We start from the raw sequence: 27,729 nt of genomic DNA on the forward strand, positions 1-27,729 counted from the left end.
TATTTAGCACATATCAAGCACTTCATAAATGCTTATTGAATGGACACACTAATACTCAAATGGTTCTATTATCTAATAATCCTAAAAGGATGAAAATCACAATCCATTTATACCTGCCTAATCTGGGTGATTACAATCCATATTCTTTCATAAACTGCCATGCAAAGATGCTGGATACCTTTCTCCTTTTTTCTTGAGATCATGAAGACAGTAGTGGAGTAGTGATCTGATTTTCCATTGGTAAGGCTGTCTATATGCTGCAATATTTTAGTAAATTTTGAATGAGAGTTTGCAGATCCCACAGAGAAGGGAAGCTGATCTAAGTAGTTGGGAACTGCTTGAAAGAAAAGATAGAGTATAGTATACAGCAGGTCACTAAACCAATTTTCAAGTTCTTGATAAAAGAAATTGTGCAAGCATAAAATGTTACTGGAAATAACATGATTTTATTTTTATAACTATACCTGTATCAGGCACTCCCACACAATTTCTTAATGTAATTTCTTAGACTTAAACTGCAGTGTTTCCTTTATATGGTAATTCTCCATAAAAAAAACCAACCCTGTAAAAGAAATCATTACTAATCATGTATTTACAATAGGAATGGAAGAAAAAACAGCTCCCCTAAATATTCATATTTATATGGCCACATTAGCTACTCTGAAATTGTTATTGGCAAAAAACGATTCCTCTATTCAAAGCAGGTAAAATATTTATAAACATGTTTCAAATTGCTCCCATCCAGAGACTTCATAAACATCTTTTTTCTTAAATGAATCTTCCTCTAAAACTTCAGGAATATATTAATAGACATTAAGTTGTACTTGGTATATTTCAGGTCATTTACCTCCCCAAGATTAGCTTGGAATGCTGATCAAAAGCACGGGTTTCATCCCTAAACCATGGCGGGAAAGTGCTTTGTAAACCTTAAAGCATGATATAAATATCAGCTATTATTATTATTTATTGTTATCTCTAAACCATCTTCATGTTCTACTAAATTTATGCAAAAAAAGTTTTACTCTGTGGTGCCATTGCCATTACAGAATCTACATTACTGTTCACAAGTCATCTATGGGGCTTTTCAAATGCTTGAATTAGGAAAATGGAAATCACGTTTATATGACACAAAGTCAAACAGATTAATAGCAATTATGAGGAGGTGCTTAATCCAATCCAAACAGTTCAAGCGATTCAGTAATATTCTCTTACTCTAATTCTCTCCCCCCCCCTTTTTTTTGGTCAGTGATAGGTTTTTTGGATTTTTTTTTTGCTATTGTTATTGTTGGAATCACTTTACCATTTGGTCAATAATGGATATTAGCAGTTTTTTATATTGAAGAGATGGAGGACCTTAGAGTTAGAAAGTTTAGGGTTCGAGTTCTTCTGAGCTGTGTTATCAAAGACAAGTTATTTATTTAGATTCTTTCTCTCTTTCTTCCCTCCAGCTCTCTAAAACTGTAAGTAATAGATGAATTGTTTATGTGCATTAGTGGAGGGGATTAACATAACAGGAGTTTCCTAGATGGATTAAATCAAAAATCCTGACCTAATAAAAAATGTAAAAAACCCTCACAATTGCATACCTCTTTAATATTTGCAAAGGACCAGAAAGAACTTGGAGTTAGAAAAATCCTTAATCTAATATTTACAGAATGTTGGCCAAATCATTTACCCTCTCTGGGACTCAGTTTCCTCAAATGTAAAATGGAACTACATGCCAAACCTACTTCACAGAATTCTTCTAAGAATCAAATGAGTCTACTTCACCAAGTACATTAAATCATTTTGCAGAAAATAGCCTGCTACATAAATGTTCAGGGATAGTAAAAGTAGCTGTAATTACTTCATCAAAGAGATCTTGAATGAAGAGAGACACATACAAACACACACACACACACACACACAGATAGAGAGGAACAGACACAGAGAGACAAATTGACACAAAGAGAGAGACAGTCAAAGAGACAGAGAATTCATATATGGAAATGGTGAAACAAGTACTCAGTGGATAAAAGATCTCATATCCCTGAAACCCATCTTAAAAGTTGATAATTAAAGTAATGATATAATTAATACAATATTACACTAATTGTGTTGAATCCTCCAGTTTGGCACATGCTCCAAAAGCCAGTTATTTGCCTAAGGATCAGATTCATTTATAGCTCACTAGATTGCCAGCTTTCTTTAATGTGATTTAAACAAGTTTTAAAACACTCATTCCAGACCTATAATTTACATCAGTGAGTGAATGGACAGTTTGGAAACTTCCTCCACTGAATTAGGCTCACTATTCATCTATAAATTCACTAGGTCATAAATTACATGGAGTAAAGGTATCAAAAACATGACCTATAATATCTTGAATGGGGCCTGAATCATTTTAAAATATAATTGAGAAAATTTTAGCAAAATAAATAAAAATACATGCCTCATTTCTATTTGAGTTTGATACTACTGACTTAGGACAGTCAGTAAAATGTATGTGACACTCAGATTGTATGTGAGTAGGATTTAAACCCAGACCTTCTTGTTTTTAAGACCAACTCTATTCAGTATATCATGGTGCTTCTCATAAAGGCTGGCTTTCTAAATTTTCTTTGACTATAGTTCAAGAGCTCAGGTGTGGTAACTAACCCATGTCTATAATCTCTGTCACTATGGTGGTAGATCACTTAATTTTGGGAGTTCTGAGCTATAGTGTGTGTCTATATTAAGTTCAATACCAATAAGGTAAATCCCTTGGTTGGGGATAGGGGGTGCTACCAAGTTGCTTAAGTAGGAGGAATATTGGCCCAGGTCAGAATTAGAGCAAGTCTGTGCTGACCAGCAGTGGCAGGAGGGAGAGGGAAGGGAAGGGAAGTGGAGGGAGAGAAGAGGTTGGGGATTCAAAAAGTTCAAGCTAAGAAAAAATGTCCAAAAAGATATGCCTATTAGTGTTCGTATTGTCCTGATTTTTATTATTTTGTTCAATGTACAATGGGTTATAAAAGGAAAAAAGTTAATCAAACTTCCTTTTGGGTTTTAAGTGCAACTCACTATTTGTCCCTATAGAGAAGTTAATTTTTAATTTCCATCAAAGAAGATGAAATATCAGCTAACACCCTGACAAAATAGGCACTTCATCTTCCCCTCAGTGTATATAAGATGAAACTAAACATTTTCATACTTGAGAGAGCTTATTGGGTAACTGAACCAAGTTATTTTGGTATATTCAGTGTTTTTGCAAAATCAAGCTAGGAAATGACACAAAGAAATGGCTTCAAGAAAAGGCAAAAATGATATTTGCACACAAAAATTTAAGTGTGTGCGGAGCTAGTGCTGCTGGTAATGGAATGTGAGTAGTGTGGCTTCAGGCAATTGAATGGAGAAGTAAAGCTGAACAGCACTACACCAACCAAATTGCCAAAATGACACCTGATAATGTAAAACAGAGGTATCCCTAGGGCACCATGTAAAATTATTATAAAGCGGTGAAATAACAACATAAAGTTAATTTTATTAAAATTAACAATACTTCCCATCAGCACGAGGCAATCTATATTCAAAATTAAAACAGTAGGAATGATAAGCCATTCAAGCAATTTGATTGGCTAAATATTGCTGACTGCCTTAGAATGATAGGAAATAAAGTTTCCGAAGACTTTTCCTCCTTTTCCCCCCCACATGGAAGGTAAATACTTAGGTGTCTTTTACAATGCATTCAAAAGCTTGAAATTTAAGCCATTTTCCTTAATAAATTTGGTTTATTTTCTCCTGTGATATGATATTGCTAAAAGTGTCTCAGATTATTGATATTATCAAAGGTATATATTTTAAATTGTCAAGTGTGTTGGATATTTTCATAAATATGTATGTAACATAATGGTTGTTTATACAGCGTATCCCCAAAATCTTAGATTGTGATGACGTTCTAATAGCTTAAAACTTCACTAAGACATGGTGTATAGCACTTTAAGATCAGAAAAGTCTTTTACATATATCCTCCCATTTTGCAGATTAGGAAACTGAGGCTCAAGAAAGTTACAATTTTCCCAGGGCCACACAGCTTTACATGATTGAGATGATCTTTCTGATTCCCAAATTTAGTATTCCATCCATTATGTCTTCCCACACATTGCTCCTCCCTCTACCACTCCCTCAGACCTTTAGGGTTTGGGATAATCTTGGACAGGATTGTTCAAATTTGGAGGCTCCAGAATAAAATTCATAGCAATTATGAGACTTGCACATTGAATAGTTCTAACCATTTTTTCATTATTTGTGGATAAAAGTTTGCATGTTTTTACAGCTTCCTGTTTTTAGGAAATCACTTCTACATGTCATTGTCAGGATTTTATATCAATACTTCTAAACTTCTTAACTTTTCACATGGCAAACCTCCTTCCCTCTCAAGTTCCAAGTTGAGGGGGAGGAAGGGTGGTGCTTTCTGTCCAAACTATTCCTAAGCAGGTGGTATATTTCGCATGAGAAGTAGCTGCAGTTTAAGTAATGAACTAAGATACTCCTTAAGGGCTGAAAGTAAGTTTTGTTAAGTCCATGAAGCAATTAGTCAAAAGGTTTGATCCTATGATCCTACTTCAGAAACATGAATCTTCAGGATTAAGTATGATATTCCTTATTATGCCATTAGGGGATGGAGTATATCTAAATTTATGAGATCCAGGGATTTTGAGGTCGAGTTACTGTATTTTAGGGACTTAGAGAATCCGGTTCACATGTTTGGACATCTAAATCCACCATCGTGAAAATTCCAACAAAAAGTCAGCTTTATGTTCTTGACATTTGGGAAAGGAAAAACATGGATCAGGAGAAATAGTAAGGGAATGGTTTAGGAACTAATCCTAACTAAACATGGTATGTTATTTAGTGCTATTAATAAAGCTGAGAGGGTGGAAAACCAAGTCACAAAAATATTTTGATGTAATGCTTTAGATTGAAAGAAGTTGAGAAAATACAGGTTTACACTAAATCCATTCCAACCCTTCATTCTTGAGCCGTTGCTCTAACAGCAGATGTGTGACAGGATAATTCTCTGAAAGCTCTCATGTCATCTATGAAATTGGAAGATGCAGAAAATAATCTTATGACATAGACTCAAATGCCCTTCCCCTTCCCCTTTTTCCCTTTATTTAAGAAAAAGGAACAAATTGACACTTTAACAATTTTTTTTGACAATAAAGTAGATTCCAAAGAATTTAATTTCAAGCCATTAAAGCCCCCCAAAAGGAGAAACTCTGCAAACACACACACATATTCCTTCTCTCTAATGACATTATGGGTCTAGGCTCTGTCTGTCAGTCCGTCTATGTACACACATATACACATATACATATACACACATTCACATATACATGCATATATATGCATGGGACATATTGTACATATTTATATGTGTCTAAACACATACATATAGCCCATATATAAAGATATATACATAGTTCAGACCACAGTTCTCTTCTTATCTTTATTTTCTTATTTTTCCCTACTTCTCTTAGGAAGTTAATATTTCAAATATTTGAGGGTATGCTATTGACCTGAATCATTAACATTTGGAGAATTTTAGAGTGTATATTTGTAATCCTTGTCTGTCTTTCTTCCTAGGTTTTTTTTTTTTTTTTGACAGAGCAGTTAACAGAATACAGCATACTTCACTGAAAAGCTGCGAATTCATTTTAAAATAATTCCAAAACCTTATTTTCTTTCTTTTTTTTTGCCATCAGTGCCTAAAGAAAAGCTACTTTGTTATCTTTTTTTTTAACATACACAAACACACACACACACACACACACACACACAAATAGAGAACTACTACACATATATCAGACATTCTACTACACAGTTTTCTTCATATTGGTTTCATAAGTTTCCTCTGAAATATTGACAATCAAGATTTCAGAAAACAAAATAATAACCAAAAATAAAAACAAGGGGAGTAAAGAAGGCAGAACCGAATAAAAGCACCCAATTGAAAAATTTGTGTGCTAGCAATTGTAACCATTTTGCAATAAGTATTTTAGATTTCTATAAGATGAGTGAGTCGAACTCAAAAAAAAAATCCCCAACAAAAAACAAAAAACCCCAAACACCTGAAGAATCACCTACAGGCCTTGCGTTGGAGGTACTCAGTGGCTGTTTACACCAAGTGCCATCTGGCTGTATAGATATAATAACAATTATTCCATTGAGGTATGCAGCTCTCTAAATCATATTAATATACAATGATTCCACTAGTCTTATAGGAGTTGATGTCTTTGTGTGCTCCCATTTAACCTGGGTAATGCGCTAAAACAAGTCTGCCTCATCATTAAGAATTGATTTTTTATTTATGTGAATGTCACTTACAATCCCATGATATCCCTTTGTAATTCAGCGGAACAGGACTGCATTCCAGCGTTAATCTATTTTTATGGCATATCTTTAAAAATTTGCAACATCTTGCTACATTTGGATATTTATACAGAGATTTGTGTTCCCGGAGAAAGCTGTTGTTAGCTTTGGATATCCATTTCATGCAACAATAGGGCAAGCGTCTAATATACTTCATTAGCTATCTTATATCAGATAAGGGCTTATTTCTTTAAATTATTTAACCTTGGTAGAACCTACTGGAATCACATAAATTACACACACACTAATGAAAATCATTACTTAGCCTATTCAAGAAGACAACAGGAATAAAATTAAAACATTTTTAACAAATCAACTTTTTATAGGCAGACTATGAAAATTATTTGGAAAATTCACCATAATCGTCACATCATCCTCATACATAAAGTTCTACCTGGTCCCTAATTTAGTCATCACCCACAATTCTGATATGATAACATTTGTCAAAGGAATCGTGCTTCTCTTTTAAAAAAAATATGGTTTTAAAACAAATATTTCTGAATATCTCACCAACCACCCTTTTAAAAAATCAGCATCAATATGGCCAAAATTTGTAATCTGCTTTAGGAGTTATTAAAAATTTGAGGCAACAGTGAACTGTTTTTAAAAAAGGAGAAAATAAATCTTTAATTTCTGGGAACCCACACTAAACAATAAAAAGTTACATTTTCAATTTTGTATCTCCAGAAGTATATCACAGGATAGTTAAATCATGGGAGCTTTCTGTTATAACACCTTTTATATCCATACTGATATTATAGTGAACAGAAACACATAAATTACTAATCCGTTTCCAGCCATGGTTTTTGAGACGGAATTACCCCAAGTCGTTCATAATTACTGTGCCCTAGCAGTTTCCAGAGACTTTTGACTTGAACTAGTTATAAGACCTTCCCCTAAAACTCTAGTCAACAGAATATTACTGCCAACTATAAACCTTGTGGAATGATTAGGCCTAATATGAAGTCTCAAAGACATAGCATGAATTTTTCTAACCAAAAGAAAGTTTTTATCCTAAAACCCAAGTTTACTTCTTTTGTAACCGTAACTTTCCAATCCTCAAGATGCATATCCTAGACCCAAATAAGATCTTAGACCTAAAAAAAAACCCAAAACCCATATTGCCCACAACATTTATATTTGGATAGGGAAACTGAAATTGATATTAATTATAAGAAGGTAAAAAGTAATATTCTTTGCAAAATATTTGCAAGATTTGTTTGCAAATTATGGTTCATTACTAGGCAATTTACTTCCTGTATTGTAGTGATGATAAATAATAGAATTTTTAAAATTCTATGTCTATAGATACATACCTACAGACAAATAAAATAGCTATCTATATGAACATAATTGAAAATGGATCTCCAAAGACTTCTCTGCTCTCTAGAATTATGCAAAGTGAAAGAGGACCAGGAATGAGACAGTAGTTGTTTCCCCTACAGTAGCATCTTTTCAATGTTATCTGAAAAATTAGCCTGCCAAGACAGCAGAAAGGTGATAATTTACCTAAAAGACAATACATTTAGGTTTAAGGTCTCCCTCCCTCACTGGTTGGGTCACAAACTGCCCTCATGACCCACAGGAGGTGTGAGCTCGCAGAAACACATAAGGCCTGTTTTCAGTTTCCAAGGCTTACAAGTCGAAACTTAACACATCATCATAATTTCTGTGATTTAATTAGCATTGTCTTCTGCCTTCCTTCATTTTAAATAATCTTCCCCTTTAGGAACGGAGCCAAATACAAAGCGAACAATGCAGACTTAGCTGACATCTGCTTTAGGCCCCACTGAAATCAGGGCTGTACAGTGGGAGCGGCGCTGACAGCGACATTAGTGACAGCGGGCCTTTGCTATAATTTGCTATCTATGATTGTCCCTTTAAACAAAAAGCTTCCCACTCAGCATGCAAAGAAGTTAGACGTGGGGGAGGGGGGCACGTAGAAGAGGAGCAGGAGGGAAAAACTGCAGATCAATCATTTATAATTAACAAAAATCCGATTGGTGCTTTAAATAGAGATCAATGTGTTTCAGGCTGACTAGATTGTGAGGATGTATTCACCTTCTCGTAACTCTCCAAGCAAGCTGTCACACCTACAGAATCACCATTTGTTTTCTTAACAAAGCTTCAGGGGGCGCCAGGCTCTCATTGAAATTTCATTAATCTAATGGAGTAAAGTCCTATAGAAAAAAATCAAATTCTCGTTGGACGAGATGCTACCTGGGAAAGATAACCTCTGTTTGAACTCTCAGACTCTGATCGCTCTGCTATTAGTCTGAGGAAACAGACAGCAACAACGCTGATTACAGCCACTGGCCTCCACAATTTTTTTTTCTAACTAGCAATTTCGAGTGCAAGTGCCCCGGTGTCAGCTAAAGAAACACAACTGCGGGTTTTCTCAGATTGAAATGGTGCTGAAATGTCACTGAATAGCTCACAAAGGACAATCTACGGCTACAGAGACATAAGCACATAGGCAGCAGGAGGAAAAGCCCGTGCCCTCCTTTCCCAGGTAGGTTTGTTTACATGCATGCATGCAGTTTGTAGAATCACAACAACCCAAGACAGGGGCTTCCCAGGAGTTGAGACCAGTTTGTTTAAAGGAACAAAGCAGGTTTTTCCAAAAGTCACGGACCTCGTGAGCAGGATGTTTGTGCCCAGCAAAAACCCAAAACAAACCAACCAAAAAACCTAGAGGACCACTTTCCTTTTTCTGGATGTTAGCTATAAGTTTAACCCAGTGTTTGCTTGCATTTTGGCTTACAGGTGTCCCAGACTGCTCCAAGTTCAAGGTCTTAGAGCACATTTGTACCCTCAACAAGAAGCAACACCTTTTAGCAAAGGTATGGAAATATATATATAATAAATATATATATGGTGATAAGACTGGCCGTGACTATTCCAGAATTTATTGCACAGCATCAAAATAATTGGATAAAAAGTGAAAAATACAATCAATTGGTCTATACAAATGACATTTGAATAAGCCAGTTAGGGGCATCATGAAGTTATAGCTTAAAAAGATTGAGCTACAGAACGCTCTGAGAGAAAGACCCTACAACATAGTCTCTACTTTTTCACTGCATTTTTCAAGGAGAAGTTGGATAAAGAGAAGTTGTTTGGTAAGATGAGATCATGGCCAAGTTCAGAGCTGCCATTTGTGTCAGATTATCTGCTCCTAGAATTAACTGCACACTTCTGCATCCAGTACGTAGAATGCATAACTTTTTCTAATGTCCAAGGGCAAAGCCAATCTTAACTTTTAAACTAAAAGCAAGTCTCAATTTTACTGGAAACCCCATAACCCATGAAGTTAAAATAAAGTAAGATAAAAGTAGATAAAATGAAATAACTAAAATCTATAACATCCAGTCAAGGAAAAGGACAGGAAGGGAGGGAAAGAAGATTCCATTTTAATGAATTCCAATCTTATTATTCCCCCTTTTATAAGAAATTTGCTATTCTTTTTTTTCCCCATCTAAACAAGCTCACCAAATAAAAAGTTTATTACAAAGCAAGAAATGCCTTCTGTGTCCAATGCATCACTACATAAAGTCTTTCACTTCCTGTTATATTCTTTCTCATATCTATGTTTACTGATGAGTATTTTTCTACCTGGGATGGTGACCTCTTGGTCTATATTCACCCACGAGGACCTTTTACTTCCTAGCTTATTTTCACATATAACTTCTTTAATTTCCTGTTGGAAATCCACCTGTAGAATTGGACTTCCTGTTCTCCATCAACATCCTGTTTAATGAGACCACTGAAAGTATCTTCATTTCTTATTCTAAGGAATAGGAAGACATATACCTTATATTTAGATATGCGTGTGAGCTTATAAATATATGTACATATGCATGCAAATCTATACACGCAGAGGGGGTTAGTTTCACAGAAGTTAAGGCTATTAAAATTGATCTTGGGAACAAAATAATATACCTTTTTCCAGGCATTCAACCTTCCATGGAGACAGAGAAAGAAAGATTGTGAGAGGGAGACACACATATTCAGATGAGCCTTCAGGGAATTGTTTGAACTTTTGAACCAGAGATGGAGAGCCAGAGATGGAGAGCCAGAGCCCAGCCTGTTCCCACTTTAATAAACATTTTTTTTCTTCAATTAATTAAGGTTTGGAAAGAAAAAAAATCACAGAAGAGAAGTAATTTAGCATGGAGCGCATACTTTACAGATGGATCCTACCTTCGGATGCTTATTAAATCTATGCATGATTGCGCTGGAGAAAATTAATCGCATTGTTTCTCACTATTCAAAAGGGGTTTGCAAACAGCACGAAAATAAAAAGGAAGATGAAGCCAGGGTCATTGTTGTTTCTTCAGTTGTTTTTGCTTTTTTTCCCCTTCTAAATAACAATCTAAAGAAAAAATAAATGATATCTACAATAGGAATTATAGCAGGGAAACTTAATTTTTTTTTAAATTCAAGTTAATAAAATGCTACATGAGCTCCAAGAATGCATATATTTGTTTTAAGTTTTCAAATATTCCAGCATAACCAAAACTTCTGACTCAGTGGCCTCTGAACTATTCAATTAAGTGGTAAGTTTTTGTTCAGCTCCTGCTGTGAAGAAAGAGTTACATGAGCAGCTGGGGGTCCCCAGGAGGACAAATACTCTGTATCTTGGCTGGTTGGTATCCCCTCATCTTTGCAAAGAGTGAATTCCTTTGGACTTTTAAAGTGAAAAACCTGCAAGATTGCTATTAAGATATCTAGGAAGAACAAAAGGTGAATATTTGTGCTTCATCAGCTTTTATAAAAGCCAGGCTCCCTCAGACTCAAGTTGCCTTTGCCCCCTCCCCAGGCTTGGTAGTGGTAGATGAACTGTAACCTCACCCAGACTGCCCTGAAAATGACCTTCGTCAAACTTGAAAGGGCCACTCTCCTTCTAAGGGGTGAGAGAAGGAATCATTTATTTTCTAAATTCACTCACTTCCAGGTTCTTTCAAGAATAGATCCTAGCCCTGCAACTTTACAGACATTGGTTGTGATATGTGACTCACTCTCTGTTGTGGACTGGCTGAAAGCTATCTGACACATTTCACTTAAGAACCTCCAAATAGACTTGAACCTATGGCCCGAGATGCTAAAGATCATGGTATTTTTTGTTATGTGTGGAGGTTTTTCCCCTCAGGAAACTCAGATGCATATAATTTAAGGTCCCACCAACTTCTTGTTCTGTAAATTTTAAAAGCCTATCTCATAATACATACTTTAAAATTTTGCCATAAGGGGCAAGTGCTCAAGAATGGATTAACTGTGAAACAAAGATCATTTCTTAAATGGATTTCTTAAATCATTTATCTCATGTATGGCAATGATTTTCACAAGACATGGGGAAAGGAGAAAACTATGGATAAATTAACATTGATATTTATTTATATGGTTCTTTTTACATGGAGAAGTCAACTAATAACAACAGATATGATCTCAGGAAAGGGCAAACACAGCAATCTCCCCCATTTTAATTGGACCAAATACACATCAAATTAAAAATATTCATTCCCTTGTTTATTTTTCTAAGATCTCACAATATTCTCATATTATTTTCATGCTAGAATGCCAATTAACTGAAACCAGGATTTCATCAGAGCACATAAAGTTAGCTGGTTCAATCCAGGCCATTATTAAAACAGCTCAACTTTGGGAGAAAAACCCAAATGATGCAGAGAAATGAATCAAAAATCAAATTGATATCCTGAGATATAATGAGTCCCTTGGATTTGGTGTTGCTAAAGTCATTCTTAATGAGATAAAATAATTTTTGGTCATTGGCCATTTCTTCCTTCCCTCCCTCATTCATTCAACAAGCATTTAATCTGTACTTAATCTGCACTCATTTTGTCCCAGTCATCTAGTTAGATGCTAGAAATACAAAGACAAAACAATTTTGAAAGTCAAGGAACATGAATCCTATGGGAGCTGGAGGGAGTAATGTTATGCAGAAAAGGGAATGAAAGGCATATACATGAAGTTATTAACTTGTGACCATTAGGCTAATCACTTTTATATGTGTATTTCCAACTCCTAGCATGATGCCTGGAATATAGCAGGTATTTAATCATTGTTTGTTGATTGACTAAAGAATACCCAATGCTGATAGCCAAAATCAATAGCTGACATTTATTGAGGATAGGGGTTCTTAATCTTGAGTCTGGATTTCAAGGCACACATAAACTTGGATTGGAAAAAAATTACATATTATTTTTCATTAATCTATAGCTGAAGTTTAGCATTTCCTTCAAATATTTAAAAACAATTTTCTATTAAGGGTTTCCAGAGGAGTTCTGAGAGATCATTTAGTCCAGCTCTTTTATTTTACAGATAAAGAATCTGAGGACTAAAGAAGTTAAATGAATTGTATATTATCTCTACTTGAATCTTGAAACACTCTTGAGAGATAGGTACTTCGTCAGCCCATTGTCATATAGCAAAGTATCAAAGACAAATTTTGATCCTAAGTATTCCAATACTAGCACTTGATCCACTATATAACAGGCAGACAGAAGGATCACATTAGTACCCAAAACATTTTACCATGACTATACAAAGTATTTAGATAGCCAATCCAAAAAATTTGGGTCACTCCAAGGAAAGTAGTTTTTTTTTTTTTAAACACTACCTCATTCAAGTCATCTCACCTTATACTGAAAAATTTAAGCTGCCTCCTGAATGATTCTGGGAAGATAATTGGGCCTGAGATCCCTTCCTTCCGTAGAAAGATCTGTTTCTTCTACTTGCTGTTTCTTAAACTTGGGCAGCCATCCTTAAAAATATGTTGGCTGTGAGTGACTACAAATATCACTTCATTGCTATGTCTATCCCATTAGTCTAAATTCTTGCAAGTATTCTCCTCCTACTAATGTTTGCTATAAAGCCACCCTATTTTATAGTAGGGTTTCTTTATTTCTTCGACCATATTGTCTGCCTTGTATCCTAAAGACAATTCCTCTATTTTAATCATTGCAGTTTGTAGTTTACACTCACAAAATATTCTCCAGGTGGAATCTTAGCACCACCACACAAAGAAACTAACTATTAACAACTTTTAGATTATATCCAAGAATGAGTATTTAGACAGTTGGAAATTTCAAATTTTGAAATCTCTGAACAGCACTAGTGATATATACTCTGACTGGACCAATTTAGATGTTTGAGAAAAGAAACAAAAATTTGGAAACTCAAATGAGTTCAGAAAATTGGGAGATGATGTAATTCATTATCAAAAAGACCTCTGAGAACTCAGAATTGGTCTCAGACTTTGACGTGTATAAAGATAAAAATCAACAACAACAAATAGGAATAACTTAAAGATTATAGGACCATAGATTAAGAGCTGGGAGAGACCTTAGAAACCAATAAATTCAATCTTTTTTTATTTTATAGGGAAGAATGGAGATAAAAGGGTGGGTCAGAAAGAAGGAAACAATTTATTCAAGTCACTTACTTGGATTTGAACTCTTTTGACTCTCTTTCCACTGGTAGTATTCTTCAGGGCTCATTTTCATTTCTTGCACATTTTACAATTAGTAAATACTGCATTCTGTGAGTAAAGTGTTCACTTTTGGATGAGGAACAAACTTCTAGGAACTTTTAAGTTGATTTGGCAAGTCATTGCTTTTTTTCTTTAAAGCAGACCATACTTCCCAGAAAAAAGCTAACCCCCCTCCAAAGGGTGAACAGTTTAATCACTCTTGGATAAAGTCTAATATTTCCTAATCTCCAGTGCAATTACTATTTGGCTTAAGTTTAATTAAATTCACCTTCTATGGAGGGTGCGGCATATGGTAGCAGACAGTAATGTAAACTGGTAGACCTCCGCAATATGCTGCGTTTTAAAAGAGGGACTGAGAAATCTGGCCTGAGAAATAAAAAAAGAGCTGATGGAAAAAAAGCCATTATATCCATCAGTGATACCTCTCTTCCAAAGAATGACTGATTCAACATGAGATTCAGCATTGGAAGGACATCAGCAACAACACTTCATGTGGCATGTTTATATTTATAGTTCATAAAACACCTTTGAATTCTTCTGGATGAGATACACTATATAAATATGAACATTATCATTTTGTTGGGGGTGACCATGGATTGTTGACATCTCAACATAAACTACATTTCAATATTCAAAGGGACATAAACTCTCATATGTGGATTTTCTTTTCCTACTACCATCTCTCCCCTGAATTGTAACATACTCAATGGGGCATACCCTTGTTGGCTGCTCTCTCACTCTTTCTTTTTCTGAATTTCCCTTTTCTTTCATTTATCTCTACAGTGCCTGTTTCCCATTCAATCTCACTTGCCTTTGTCCTTATAAGCTGTAATCTTAAAACAAGAAAATATGCACATTGAGTCCATCTGGCGTGGATTTTTGTGTTTAACGGAGAAAAGCCACATATTCTCCAGACTTCTTAAAGGGGGAGAATTGTTGGTGATGCTAGTGTGAGAATCATAGCAGGCCAAGAGACTGTTATATCTCAAGACCCTCAGAAAGTGCTTTAGAAAGTGATGAATACTAAGTCACTAATCCCTACACACACACACACACACACACACACACACACACACACACACACACACAGAGGGCAATAGAAAACCTTGTTCACAAGTAGAAAATTCATATTAGAGATTTTGGCTGAAAATTCTCCCTTATAATGAAAAAGCTGAGAGTTCAGAGACTTAAAATACAAATATTATTTTTTTAAAAAGAGGAAGAAGAAGAAAAAGAAGTCCTTGTGCTCGACCCTGGAATAGTGGGTCATGTTTCTCACCCAGATGAAGATGAATGAGGACTACTTAACTCTAATGAGAAAGTGGATTCCAGAACCTTTGTCTTTTTTTCTTACCATTTATCTCTACTCTTTCTCTCATTAAGATAAAGCTTCTCCTACATTCAGATTTCTTTCCATTATCCTCATGGTTGAAGAAGTAACTAGAAGCAGCTAGAAAGGGGAATGGACAGAAGGTTGAACCGGAGTCAAATAGACCTGTGTTCAAATCTATACTCAGATATTTACTAATTGTATGATCTTACATACATCATACAACATTTTCAACCCTCAATTTCCTCATCTGAAAAACTGGAATAATAATAGCACTTATCTCTCAGAGTAGTTGTGGAGATAAAATGAATAAATAATTGTAAATCATTTTCTAAGCTTTAAAATGTTGGTTATTATTATTACTATTAATCATTTCATTTTAACAATTATTATTACATAAGCCAAATAATACAGTTAGTATCAAGCCATATCATCTTCCTAGGGCACTATAAGCAAGGCTAACATTTTCTTCATTGTTTCAGAATAATGAAAGTATCTAACATCAAAATATTTAAAATTAAAAGCAAAATATTTAAAGAGCAGGTGATAAGATGAAAAAAATTTACTAATTGCCCCTAGAAGTTTGGTAAAGATTCTAATATTTACATAATGTACTAATACAATAAGAACTCAGTGACATATGACCTCCATGAGATTGTACCATTGTACAGAAGCAGAACTCTATAATAAGAGAAGCGTTATTCATCCTTTATTTTCTAAGAGGATCAATGACCTCACAAGGTGATGTCTTAACTCACAGGTTAATTGGATTTAAGTGAGGCAGAGTTGCACAAAGTCATCAGCCTCAGTCTCTCTTCCTGAGACATGGAAATCCAGCGGCAAGATAAAAATCAAGATGATGAGATGGAGCACTGGATGACCTTAACATCTTTCATGGCTGACCAAGTTCTAAGGATTCCACAACCTGTTGTAATTGTCTTCATGGCCACTGGAACAAATTATCATTCTTCATATCTTCATTCTTGTGATAGACATCCCCCTAATTTGAGACACCTCAGTTATCCTTAACCTGCTTTAGCCCATCTGCCAAAATGGCTCTCTGCGGTATGGCTGCTACACATGCTACAGCTTCTTGGAGCCACAGGTAAGAACTGGGTGGTGGATGGATACCACCTGAATAATTCTGGGCAAGTGCTCACACTTGAAGCGCTGGTCCTCCCTGAACCCCATATACCCCAATCTTATATGTAATAGATAGAAGGCTGGGACAAGCTCAAGTTCAAGTTCTCACGGTAGTACAGGTTCCCTATGTGACCACAGGTGAATCACTTAGTCTCTTAGTGCCTTTGAGCATCAGTTAAATTGCTCATCTTCACAGACTTTCCATGTCTGACTGAATGTCCCCATTCACATGTAAACAAAGACCTAGATCCTCTCATTTCCCTCTTAAAAATTATAGTGATGAACTTACAAATCAGAATCTGAGAGTCGAAATACATCAAGCCAATCTTCAAATGGATCAAGGGATCACAGATTTTTAGTTGGAAGGAACCTTAGAGATCATAAAATCTACTTTTCATTTTACAGATTGGAAAATAAAGTTGAGGGGGCAAGTGACGTTGGTCACTCTGAACAGTCAAGATTCAAACTCAGATCCTCTAGTATTCACCTTCTAGGATTAACGACCCCCCTTCACATCATGTTTCTGCCTGGTGGTTTGTTTACTGAGCCATCTGTCTAGAGATCAAAAGAAAGGTGTGTAAATTGCTGAGTAATGAGCTGGTAGACAGATCACCCATCTCCTCACTTACTGACTCATTGACACAACACCTTTCATAAATAAGCTGTATTAAAGGAACTGGTGGAAGAATACTCATTCCTACCCTAAACGCAGTCACTCATGCCTTCAACAAATTGTTTCGGTATTGGCAGAGAGATTTAAGGGGCATTTTCTTGTTACTTATGTTCCCCTGGGTGTCTCATGGTACTATAGAATATCGCTAATAGTGATGAGAATTCTCTTCCCCCTTGCACCTGTCCCAATGTCTAACCACTTGCTCATATACCTTTCTTTTAAGCAAAGTTTTGTTAGCTTTGAGATACCTTTTCACTAATTATTCCACCCTTCTGGTTTATACTTTATTTCAAGTAGGAAGTAAATTACTTTAGAAGGCCAGTTATCCTGGTAAATGGTCCTCCTGCTTTTATTTTCAAGATTTCCTTAGAGCTGGTTCTATAGCGATAGCTTAAGGGATTTGCCAGCCTTAAAAAAATTTGCCTGCCACTCTGATGCTTTGTATAAAACTGAGCCATTTAGCATTTTACCCTTCTGATCTTGGTTGATTCTATGTTTAAAAAGCTAATTAATAATTATCAAAAGCAGCAAGGCAATGGGGCCAAGGCCACATGAATAGTCTTCTATTTGTCTTCATTCTAGCTTGAGTACATTGGGACTTCCTCTGGGTTTCACTTTAGCTTGGGCTGCGGAGAGCGATCTTTAGCTGGTCTCCACATATGTACCTTTATGGATCTATGTCTTTCCCTGAGTAGCTCTGATTTATGCCCATATGTCCATTTCTTTTATAATGAGATGCAATCACAGTGATTCATTCAAGAACCTGCTACATATTTCATACATGTCATGCTGTGACTACTAGATTTGAATACAATTGTAGCATTTTTCAATATTTAGAATTATGACCCTTTAAATTAACGCAATATGGATGTATATTCAAGATAGTACATAAACTTTATTCCTTAAGAGTTCCAGAATAAATTTTAAAATAATATTCAAGCTCTGATTAACATCTTCTGAAAAATGTTTTAGATGAAAACAAAGCTTTCTTACTTTTTTTTCCCAGTCCCTCTATATTGTTTCAATTTTTACTTCTGTTTCTGTCCTAGTGATCATATCACATAATGTTAAAATTAGATAAGAAAAAGCAATAGAAGGGTGACAAAGCCAAATCACAGGAATGGAAAAAGAAATTGTTGAGAATAATGTTTATGACTTTCTATAGATTCAAAATAATGAAATAGTAGCATGGCATAGTGGATAGAAATAAATAATAAACTTTAAACTTAGAAAGAAGATTTGGATTCATGGTCTACCCCAAGCCCTTATTAGCTGCATGACCCTGGGTAAGTCATTTAAACTCTATTTGGGAATTTCTCCAAATGGCTCTTAAGATCTCTTTCAACTCTAAAGCCATGATTCAATAATAATTGTTACTAGGTTAGACCAACACATTGAGGAACTGTGATTTTATTTGAACCACAGATCATCTAACTTAGAAGATGAATTTTGGAGGCCTGACTGAGGTTCACAGAAGTTGTGAGTTGGTCAGAGACACATAGCTTATTAAGTATCAAAGGCAGGATCTGAAGTCATGTCCAGAACTGTGTCCATTATTATATATATTCTCTCATCATAACATAATCAAATCTCAGAAAACTTAAAGGTATTAACCAAAAGAACCCACATTTTAAGCCTAGTCATAGATTAAAATTTTCTCAAAAAAATTCTAAAAAGCAATTTTTTATTATTTTTATACCTCTTATAACAGCTAAAGTTAAAGAAATATTTAAGAGGGATAATGATCTAGCAATATACTAAGGAACTCAAATAATGTGGCATTCTAGTAGTCTCATTTTGTGATACTGAAAACCCATTTCTCATGTAATTGAGGAGAAAGAGGTACATCTGGATTTCTTCTTTCTATTATGATTTACATGAACATTTTCTCATTTTAAAATTTCCCCTCATTGTGGTTCTATATTCACAGATTATTTTTGTTGCTGTTGTTTGAACCATCCAGATATTTGTCTCAGTCTCTCTGTTTCACCTGTAAATACAGTCTTTTATATTAACATTGAAGTAATTTACAAAACAGCACCCCAGTGTCTTAGGAGAGTTAATGGGTGGACATTTCACTCCCAAAGAGCATTTCATTCACCCAATCTCACTACAGCATGAGGTTGAAAGTTATTGCATGAATGCTTCAGGGCTGTCTTGAAAATACACAAAGGAGGCAGACTTTAAAATGACAGCTTTCCGTTATGCACATGCAATTTCAGGCCTGCCACACCATTGCCAGTCTAAAATTTCCTCGTATGCTGACAAATGGTTCCTCAGTTATAGAGGATAAGTGGACAACTAAAATTAGTTTCTTGATAAAATTTTTGTAAGAGGGAAAAAGCCTAGGTGAAATCTTCGAAAATTTAGCTCCAAAAGCCACTTCAAAGCTCTGAAATATGGTCCTTTGAATTCATCAGAGCCTGACCACGGGATGCTATTAACTGACAAGGGGATTATTTTCTTGCTATCTATGAAATAAGTTGTCAATGAACAGGCAGCCAAAAGACATACAGCTAAGCAGACATTCAGGAGTCTCCAAATGTTAACATGGCAACCAGAGACAAATCTCAGGTGGATTTACACAGTCATTAGCACTCTCGAATATCAATATGCTGGTTTTGTCATGTGATGTTGTTAATAGATACTGAGGAGAGATGCAAACTTCAAAAATGCTCTGAGTTTTAGACTTAAATGGAAGGAAGATGCTTCAAACTTGTAAAGCCTATGGGGGCAGTCACTCTGTTGTTCATTTTTTTATAATTGTGTCTAAGTATTCGTGACCCCATTTGAGGTTTTATTGGCAGAGATACCGGAGTGGTTTGCCATTTCCTTCTCAGCTCATTTTATAGATAAAGAAACTGAGGAAAACAGGATTAAGTGACTTGCTCAGGGTCACACATTTAGTAAATATCTGAGGCTGGATTTGAACTCGGGTCCTCCTGATTATCCATTGCTCCATTTAATCCCCTTAGATTCTATAGAGGGTCTACAGAAATCATCTAACCTCTTCTTTCTTTTTTCCTAGCTAAGGAAATTGAGACGCAGAGAAGAAAAGTGATTTACACAGTTTGTTGGTACAAACTGCAAGTTGTCTTGACAGTCTAGAATTTAGATCTCCTGAATATTAGAACTAGAGTATGGAAGACCCGAATTCAAATGCAACCTGAGGCACTCATTAGCTCTATGACCCCAGGCAGGTTATTTAATCATTATCTTTTTGAGTTTATTCAACTGAAAAATGAAGATAATGATAGCACTTCACTCCTAGGGTTGCACGAAGGATCAAATAAGATAATTTTTGTATTGCAGTTAGCACAGTACCTGGCACATAGTAGACATCCCTACCTCCCAGAGTGGTTGGAAGGATCAAATGGCATAATTTTTGTATTGCAGTTAGCATTGTACCTGGTACACACTAAACAACTGATCAGTGCTTGTTTTCATTTTACCTGCCTCTCCTGACTCCAAGACTAACATTTTGCCCCCTATTATACAATGTAGATTTTCTGGATCCATAATCCTACCATAAGTCCCAAAGCTACTAAAGTTGATTACAGCTCACAAACCTCAGGATGCTAGCTACCCTTTAATGCTCTCATTTAATGCAAGGACCACCTTAGAGATCATTTAGCGCAACTCTCTCATTAACATTCATGTGTATGTTCGAATATGTCTCTTCTGGGAAAAAGCAAACTTCCCAATATGGACGAGGAAAGGAGAGGTCTCTGACCTTGTCAGGTTCTTACTAAAGTCCTGAGATCAATTCCAGGCCTGACAAAATAAGAGGGATGTGGAAAACTTGGAGAGGATTCAGAGAAAAGCCATAAAGGACTGGAAAATATGACATATGCGTTAAGTCTAAAGGATCTGGGAACCAGCGTAGAAAAGAGGACAAGAGGTACTCTTCGAATATACAAATGATTATTACATACAAGATGGTAACCAGCTGTTCTCCATTTCTATAGCAAGGAGAAAAGAGGTTTAAGTTGCACCAGGAGGGATTTAGGCTAGATATAAGGAATAATATCCTGACAAGTAAAGGTTGTTAAACACTGGAAATGGATTATCAAAGGAGGTCTTGGACTTTCTTTTTCTCTGGAGGTCTTTTTAAAAATGAAGAGTTCTCATTGATCTGGAATTGTTTAGGTTTAACACTTAAAGAAAACGTTTATAGACAAAATAACTTTTCAAGGTAACTTCCTCTCTAGATATTGAAAGTAAACCACTGTGAGGTTTTAAAGTCTCTTTGATACTAGCTTACTTTTTTTCTCATTTCTTAACTTCTTTTGAAAGAATTTGTTGTGTTAAGTTTAATTGTATGTGACTTCTCTTCCAGTGATTAATCTTTTAAAAAATTTGAACATAAATACCAAAATAGAACATATCCATATTCAAAGAAGAACGTGAAATAAGAATTTTATATGAAAATGAATCTCAATTTCATGATACTTGCTTTTAAGAAGTATATAATAAATTCCATATACTACTTTCAAAACTGTCCTGGTTGTCTGCACTTCCTTTTCATCCTTTATTCTATTCTTTTCATTTAAAAAGTATTAATGATTCTCTTTTTTGAGTATTTTTCATGTTATTTTCTCTTTTCTGCCCAACTCCAACTAAATATTGAGAGGAAAAAATAACCTTTGTAACAAATAAGCAAATGAATATAAACTGTGCTCCTGTCCAAAAATACATGTCCTTCTGCATCTTGAGTCCATGGTCAGGAGAGGGGCAATGTGCTTCATGTAATGCCCCTTGGAGGTAAGGTTGGCAATTATATTGACTGAGTTTAAGTCTTTCAAAGTTACTTTTTTATTATAATGTTGTTGTTCTTGTTATGATAAATCTTTTAAAAAACAAATAACACTTCCCATAATTCCTTAGTAATTTAGACTTCTCAGAGATACACAACTCCATAGATTATTAGGACTATCAAGGAATATAAGAGATTATTTAGTTGATCCTTTCCTCATTTTGCAGATTGGGAAACTGAGATCCAAAAGTGATTTGCTCAAAGTCACATTTTTAGTACAAGACCTGGAATCTGTGTCCAGATTCCTCTCTTAATCCTAAAACAACTCTTGGATTTGTTTCTTGGATTTTCACTATCAATTATCAGAGAAGGATAATTTTTTTGAGATTATTTTAAAACCCTTTAGCTTAGCACCAGCAAATTAAATCAAGAAACTTGATTGGATTGCTCTTTCATCAATTCCTTTTACATACAATTATTTAATAAAACATAGGAAAAGTTGGGGGGTCTCTGCTCCAAACTTTTACAAATTTAAAAACTGACTGTGGGTTTCTGAAATATTATAGCTTTCTTTAGCTTTTGTATTATAACTCTCCCAAGTATCATAGAAATCTAGAAGTTTTACATATTTATTGCAAAAAATTGAATAAATTGCTTAAGAAGAAACATATCCTTCCTGAAATAGCAAAATGATAAAAAATTTTGTTAGATCATAAGCTCTTTATGGGAGTTATGGAATCAAGACTACTGTTCTAGATCTCTTGGGTTCTCAATGTCCAATTCAGTGGTTTGTACATGGTCTAAATTTTTTATTTAATCAGGAGAGGTAATTCCTTGTATAGAAACTCCCTCAGATGATGCAGATTAGCAACTTAATTGTAGCTAATAAAAAACTGCCAGGGATACAGAAAGGTTCTTGTCCATAATCAACTGCTAGTTACCACAGTGGATGGAAGTTTGGAGTCAAAAGACCTATCCTCCTAAATTCAAATTTGGCCTTAGACAGTTTCTAGCTAGTGTAATTCTGTTTGCCTCAGTTTACTCCACTGTAAAATAAGCTAGCGGAGGAAATGGTAAACCATTCTCCAAGAAAACCCTAAATGGGGTCAAAGAGTTGGACAAAACTGTATCTGAACCCAGATTTTCTTATTTATAAGGTCCTCTAATACTATTCCATACAAACAATCACCTTGTACACATTGAATACATAAATTAGAGCATTTGAAAAGGAAGCAAGGAAACTCATGCACAACAGGACTATTATGAACTTCATCTCTCATTACTCCCCCAGAACAGCCCATCTGTCCTCTCCAGACTGATTTCCTTACCATCCCCTACAAATGTCTAGTTCGTTTTGTGAAATTCTCAGAAATTGTCTCTAAGAATGCTATTTATAATATCACTTTCTTCAAGACCTGACTTGAGTCACCTCATTCAGAAAAACCTTTTTTCCAACTAATTCATGATGTGATGATGCGATCTTGTATGGGGGTAGAGGGCCAGGTAAATGTACTAGATTTGGAACTGGGTTCAAATCTCATGTCAGACATGTCATAACTGTGGGATATTGGGCAACTCCTTTAACCTCTTAGCATGAATTTCCTAATTTATAAAATGAGATAAATATCTGTAATGTTTACATCACAGCTTTGCTGGTAGGATAAAATGAATTAATATATAGAAAGCACTTTACAAACGTTCAAGTGCTATGTAAACATCAATAATTATCAGTGCCATTATTATACTACAAGTCACAGTCTATACTATGTTATCAATCATTGCCTGGGTCTTTGTAATTGTTATCCAATTATCTGATGTATGTATATTTTCTTTCCCCAATAATATTTTAAGTTTCTCAAAACAAGAATTATATGTGTATACGTGCTCTTTTTTTTTTCTCTTTTCTCCCTCTTTTCTGTCTGTCTAATTCCACAATATGGAGTATGGTGCTATGTACATAATAGATCATCTAAATGCTTATTAGAATAAATGAATATCTAGAAATACATCCTATAAATGAAATTAATTGTAAATCATGCAAAAAAGCCCTATAGAATCCAAGACAATTCTGGATAAATATGAATTTATTAGCAAATGAATTCATAGGACAGCCATACAAATTAAAATAGGCCCATAGACCTAGAGATTAAAACAAATTCAACATCAAAAAAGTCTCTTAAGTAAAATGGAAAATAACCACCATAACAAAAGTATTGTATTATTACAATTTCCTAACATTAATTTTTGTCAGTTGTACCAAACCTCAATGATATTTGAAAAGTGTGGGAAGGGTTAATGAAATCTTTTGGGGATTAGTGTTTTTTTTAAGCAAGTTTTTAAATGCATCTATACTTTCCTCTGCACAACCATCATAACTGTACAAAAGCACCACATAATGTAAAGTATAAATATATATTTTTGAAACAGAAAAGGCCAGAGAAATGAATATGCCCTCAGGAAGACATCTTTTCTATTAACTTTTATAAAGCCTTTCATTCCAAACTTTCATTAACAACTGACAGGCAACCCAGAAAAAAGATTTCACTTAGAGCTTTGGTTTAGGGCAAAAAACATTTTGGCAAAAACACCCAAAGATTAAAGTAACTGGGTATATGTGACTATACTAATTTGTTTTGTTTTGTTTTGGATGTAGAGAAAAGAAGAAAAAAAGGAGAAAGGAGGCATGGACTACACTATATGGTTGCCATGGAGGCAAGGTCAGCCTTCTAGACTTGGTTCTACCAGCAGAGTTCAGACAGGTCAACGTGTGACCGGCTCAAACTCTGGGGTTAAAAGTTCAAGCAGCGATGGAAAAACCAATATGTCCACGAAGAGTATGCTGTACAATTTATTTCAATTTACATCAAGCCATGCATATAAAATTTAGATAAATTCCATTCAAATCTGATGTTGCCTGACACACAATGTATGCAAACAGATGTCTTTGGGGCTTTTTCTGTGCTTTAGAAAACAACATTAAATTTAAAAATATGTCTCTGGGATTTCTTTATTGCATTACAAAATGAACATAATTTTAACTTAAATGTTTGCATTTTCTCTTCCAATTTTTTTTTGAGGGAGGGAGGTGTTAATAATTTTTTTAGTTCTCAATCTACTCTCTGTCATATTAAAAAGGATAATGTATATTTACAACTACAATCTCAGTGTTATTGTAGTTATAGATTCTATTTATATCCCTTGCCATTTTCTCTGAATTTTTCGTGATTGATATTTTTGATCTATCTATGGCTTCAACCTTCATCTCCTTTTCTCCATCACTATTGGGGAGCCGGGCTTCTGAAGGGTGTTGTATTTTCGACTGGCCACAAGGTGGCTCCCCGCACCCCTTCTCTTGAGTGAACCGTCCATATATACCCTCGCAAAGTGCTCTGGGGATGATTCCTACCCAGCAGACGACCATCTGTAAACAGAATGATATTTTCATTGTATATTAAATGGGCCACAGCCTAGACACCGGTGCACTAAGGTTCAATGCAAAGCCAGTTAAAAGAGAGAGGAAAAAAAGACAAGGAAAGAGACCTCAATGGCATTGGGCAAAATTAACTCTCTTCCTAAACATATATGCTTTAAATAGGCTTGAGATGCTCTTAAAGAAAGATTAAACAAGTCATATAAAACTTGAGAAAGGCCTGTTTGATGTTGGAGTCATCGAGACATCCACATAGATTTCACAAGATTTCAAAAAAAAAAAAAATCCAAAGCAAATCCTAAAGCAAATATTCTGAATATTCACTTAGAGGAGCGGCTTAGCTTTCTCCTGGTATTGATAAAAATAGCTGTTACTTTGTCCTTAAGTGACCTTGCACCAAGATTTTCAAGGCATTACGTCAGCAAGTATTTTACTACCTTGTGCATGAAACAGCAATTTTCAATATTTTGAGGCTTAAAAATCAGCAGAGCCAGTACATGTGTGGCAGAATAAGGGAAAGATACTGTGTGATTATCTTCCTGTTGGCTAGAAAATAGGGTGCGTCTACAATGAGTATATTTAATGATACATATCACCATTTTCTGCAGAAGAAAACTGGGCATGAAAAGATAAATCATTTGTCCAGTTATATGACAGGCCTGCCAAAAAAGTCTGCACACTAATTCTTCATCTTTTCTACCCAAACAAAAGCAGAATATCGGAGCTCATTGCCTCCATGTTTGGAAATATTTTATAACAGATCCATTTGTGGAAAATCAACTAAATACTTTTCTCTTTATTGGTGTTTGCGCAGAAGTAACAATATCAATTTGTGGATGCTTAAATGGTCTATTAAAAAGTAACTCAGTGTCTCTGGGTTATTTTCCCCTGTTACTTTTAAAATATAAAGCTTTTCTTTTTAGTTAGAAGTTATCACTTTTAGTTTTCCAAATGGGTATTTTATTTTTTTTAGAGGAAATATATTGATTTCCCAACCCTAAGCTTATTTTTGTAGCTCCCATTTTAGCAAATGAATCATTTTATTTTGTTTTACCAAAACAAACCCAGGCTTTTGACAGTTAAGCACTTGATCCAAGTAACATGGTAACAAGATTCATGCTATAAATATTTCTCATCTCTACATTTTCGCAGCATAGGAAAAACTCACACTTAAAAATCTTTCTTTTGCTACAGTCCAAACCTGATGAGAATATTTTTGAAATTAAAACATAAATTCTATACTTCTAAAGTAAATGTGTGTTTTGTAATTTCCTGGTAAGCATTTTTTGGTAAATTCTCTGTAGGTTTTTCTATCATTTCTACCATCGTCTATCATTTTTCTAATGATATCTCTACCTTAGGCTAGTGTACTGTAAGTCAACCTAGAGTAAAGGTTTATGCAGAAGTAAGACATTGCATTTAGAGAAGCATGTGCATTTAAATACATATTTTAAAACACACACAAGGTTCTATTTGTTCAGAATATCTATTCAGAAACCAGGAGAGATAATCACACCAATTTTCAGTAGCTAAAGAAAGCAGTATGACTTTTAAAAGACTTACTATTGTGTGGCACAAATTCTTCATCTACTTTCTATTATCTCTGTCATCTACTCCTAGCTTCCTAACAGAAAAAAAATACCCATTTTAACTCTGAGCATTTATTTTTATTTGTCATTATTTTTAGCTTAACTTCCTAGGATTGCTAGGAAATTCTGCCTTGATAGACTGGCCTATTAAATGTGCCCCTTCTAAGACGAGTAGAACAAAATCCCCCACAGAGGACCATGAGAATTATGTCCTGAAAACGGATCTTCTCTCCATCCTTCACCCACCTTCACAGAGAGACATCCTCATCAGGAGCCCTTTTGCTTTTTAAAACAGTGGGCAGGGGGCGGCCAGGGCTCTTCTGCTTAGGTTAGCTTTTTCCTACGTTCTTAGTGACTATCTCCTTTATGTCAGTTTCAGACTTCAGTTACCAGCATCCCCTTCAAGAACAGATGTCCCGGAGAAAAGCATCTATTCATTATTTGTTACAGTTTGGAGGTGTCTGTCCTCAGGGGTTTTTCCTGCCAAAAGGCTCAGATGATTACCGAGAGGAATTGCTTTTCATGAAGAGAGAAAACGCAGGCGAAGATACCCCAAGTTAAAGCCAGTGGCTTTGATGCACTGCTGTCCACGTGAGGGGAAAATACCCGGTTACAGTAACCCTGTGTTTCACATTCATCTCTCCTTCTTCAGCATGAAAAATTACCATCAGACAGATTTTTCTCTGTCGCTGGGATGTGTGTGATTACAGTTGTTCATATTTTCCCTCTAATGAAGGGCTGTATGTTTAATTGCAAGATTTATTATATATTGTATATTGCGTGTACATGCAAAACAGTTCATTGACATCCAAAATGCTGGTTGTTTATTCCGACATTAATGATCATACTTCTCAATCGGAAGCAAAAAGCATTTGGGGAAAATGTGTTTCGTTTCCTCCAAATAA

General features: G+C 35.2%; 1 protein-coding gene and 1 long non-coding RNA gene across 3 annotated transcripts in view; one reads left to right on the top strand and one right to left on the bottom strand.

The window, feature by feature from the left end:
* Positions 1–27,729, bottom strand: part of SKAP1 (src kinase associated phosphoprotein 1) — a 380,507-nt gene that overhangs the window by 221,432 nt on the left and 131,346 nt on the right. The gene's annotated exons all lie outside the window — the stretch shown is intronic.
* Positions 8,320–10,741, top strand: LOC127560271 (uncharacterized). The gene is made up of 3 exons (XR_007953292.1): positions 8,320–8,902; positions 9,157–9,233; positions 10,522–10,741. It is a non-coding gene; the product is annotated as an uncharacterized LOC127560271 (long non-coding RNA).

Source organism: Antechinus flavipes, chromosome 4 (assembly GCF_016432865.1).
Source record: "Antechinus flavipes isolate AdamAnt ecotype Samford, QLD, Australia chromosome 4, AdamAnt_v2, whole genome shotgun sequence".
Lineage (NCBI taxonomy): Eukaryota > Metazoa > Chordata > Mammalia > Dasyuromorphia > Dasyuridae > Antechinus > Antechinus flavipes.